Below are 2,282 nucleotides of genomic sequence, written 5' to 3'. Positions count from 1 at the left end.
CACGCAATTTTTACTTATCTCCAACAGACCCTCTGAGACGGATGTTACTGGCTCCATTTCAGAGACGAGGAAACTGAGGCTCGGAGAGGGAAGTGACTGGCCTTGAGTGACACAGCTTAAAAAAAAAATGGTGGATCCATGAATGAAGCCCGGGCCTCATTTTATAGAAGACGAAACTGAAACTTGGGGACGTTCAGTAAGTGGCCAGGCTAATGAGAGATTCCTAAACCGAGGTGTGGCTCGTTTCTAAGGCCAACCTTGTCACTATCTCACTCTATGGTCACTTATTAATCTTAATGGCTGCACTATGCCACTTAGTGTAGCGGAGGGCCAGGCCTGTGTCTGTCATCTCTGTGTCCCACACCAGCAGAGGCCCAGCTCAGGGCAGGTGCCTGGCCAGATGAGTGAAGGAAGGAATGAATGATGCTTCCTGGGCAGGGCTCTGGGCGGGGCAGAGAAACTGCTCAGGGAGGCCGCCTGTAGCGACTGAGACGCAGAAGGGCCGCAGGCCTGAGGCCCGGACCTGGGGTTCCGGCTCCTCCAAATCTCTTGGCAGATCTGAACATTCAACTTCGTTCATTCGTTCGTTCATTTGTTTGTTTTGCAAATGTATTTTATGGATAGTTTGGGGGAGAAGGAATCCACGGTGAACAGTATGAAATTGTCAAAGTACAAAGGATATAGAGTCAAACCTTGGATTGGGACCAACTTGTTCTGCGAGTGTTCCCCAAGACAAGCAAACGTTTCTAGTAAACTTTAACTTGATAAACGAGCTGAGTCTTGCAATACACGTGGTACGTGATGCCGAACGTCGCACGATCACAACTGAGCCACTGGTTCTTTTCTCTCTCGCTCGCTGCGGAATTGTGGGTGATCGCCTCCCATGCTCGGATGCTCAGTCTCGGGCCGTGGTGTTTGGCAGAAATCAGTGATTTTTCAAGACGTTGAAAGGTGCCCACAACTGGCACCAGTGTGTTTTTTGTCACTTTCAAGCACCTGTGGCCAGTCCTTTGCTTTTCCAGACAAGAGTAAGCTTAGGAATGTTTTGCTGCATTCTAGGTCAGGCTGCCTGTGGATAGAGACCCTCTCCTCTGCTGCCTTATTGCCAGTTACATCCAATACAGTAGATGACAAGAGTTTATTAATATTGTACTGTAGACAACATCCCTGCAGGCATATATAATGGCCCCCAGGCAGAAAAATGTTGAAAGCTGGTAAGAAGAAGGAGATGATGATTAGCATGCAAGTTAAAAATGACATCACTGCGGAGTATGAATAAGGCATGTGGGTGGCCAAAATTGCAAGATTGTATAAGAAGTCTGCGTTGCCTCCTGTCTGCAGAGGAGGAGGAGGAAAAGGTGGAGGAATCCCTCACTTCAAATGAGATTAGTGAGATGTGTAAAATGTGGGAAACAGTGCAAAACTCTGTAGAAAGCACCACCCAAATAAGGCAGTGTGAGCAATGAATCTGTTTAACCACAATGCAGTGTCACATTTCTGCAAAATCCTCAAAAGGAGGCAAAATGAAGTGTCATTGGATAGGTTCCTTGTTAAAGTTGCACAGAATTAAAAAGATTCCACTGAGCCAATAGAGAGCAGTGATTCAGTTAGTGATAGTGAAAGTTGTCCTACGAAATAACTCTCCTCTCTCTTGTCTCTCTCACAAAGGTTTTCAAAGGTAAGTGCAGGTGAATTTGTTTATATTTTGTGTTTTCTTTATCATTTTATATTATATTGCAGCTTTGTAATCATTTTTATATGACTATTTTTGGGTTACTGTAGAATGAATCATCTGAGCTTCCATTATTTCTTATGGGGAAATTTGCTTTGATATGCAAGTGCTTTGGACTATGGGCATGTTTGCAGAACAAATTAGGCTCACAAACCAAGGTTTTAATGTACAGTGAAATGGCAGTCTTCCTGCCTCCCCTTCGAATCCCGTGTCCCAGCTCCTGCTCCAGGCAGCATCTGTGCTGTTAACTTTCAGTTGTGTTTTTCTAAAGATATCCTTGTGGGGCACCTGAGTGGCTCCGTTGGTTAATTGCCACTCTTGAACTTGGCTCAGGTCATGATCCGGGGGTTTGTGAGATCAGGCCCCACCTTGGGCTCTGCACTGACAGTGCGGAGCCTGCTTGGGATTTCTTTCTCCGATGCTTCCCACTCCCTCAAAATAAATAAATAAACCTAAAATAATTAAAGCTATCCCAGTATTTACAAACATATATGTGTCTGTGCTTTCTCCTAGGGCACTCACATGAAGGCTAACAAATTGATACAATTAC

General features: G+C 45.1%; 1 protein-coding gene across 1 annotated transcript in view; it reads left to right on the top strand.

The window, feature by feature from the left end:
* KRT13 (keratin 13) overlaps window positions 1-2,282 on the top strand; it is a 10,659-nt gene that overhangs the window by 3,943 nt on the left and 4,434 nt on the right. The gene's annotated exons all lie outside the window — the stretch shown is intronic.

The sequence above is a fragment of the Suricata suricatta genome, chromosome 17, assembly GCF_006229205.1.
Source record: "Suricata suricatta isolate VVHF042 chromosome 17, meerkat_22Aug2017_6uvM2_HiC, whole genome shotgun sequence".
Taxonomy (NCBI): Eukaryota; Metazoa; Chordata; class Mammalia; order Carnivora; family Herpestidae; genus Suricata; species Suricata suricatta.
The sequence above is the reverse complement of the archived record's forward strand: the minus strand, read 5'-3'. Positions and strand labels throughout refer to the sequence as shown.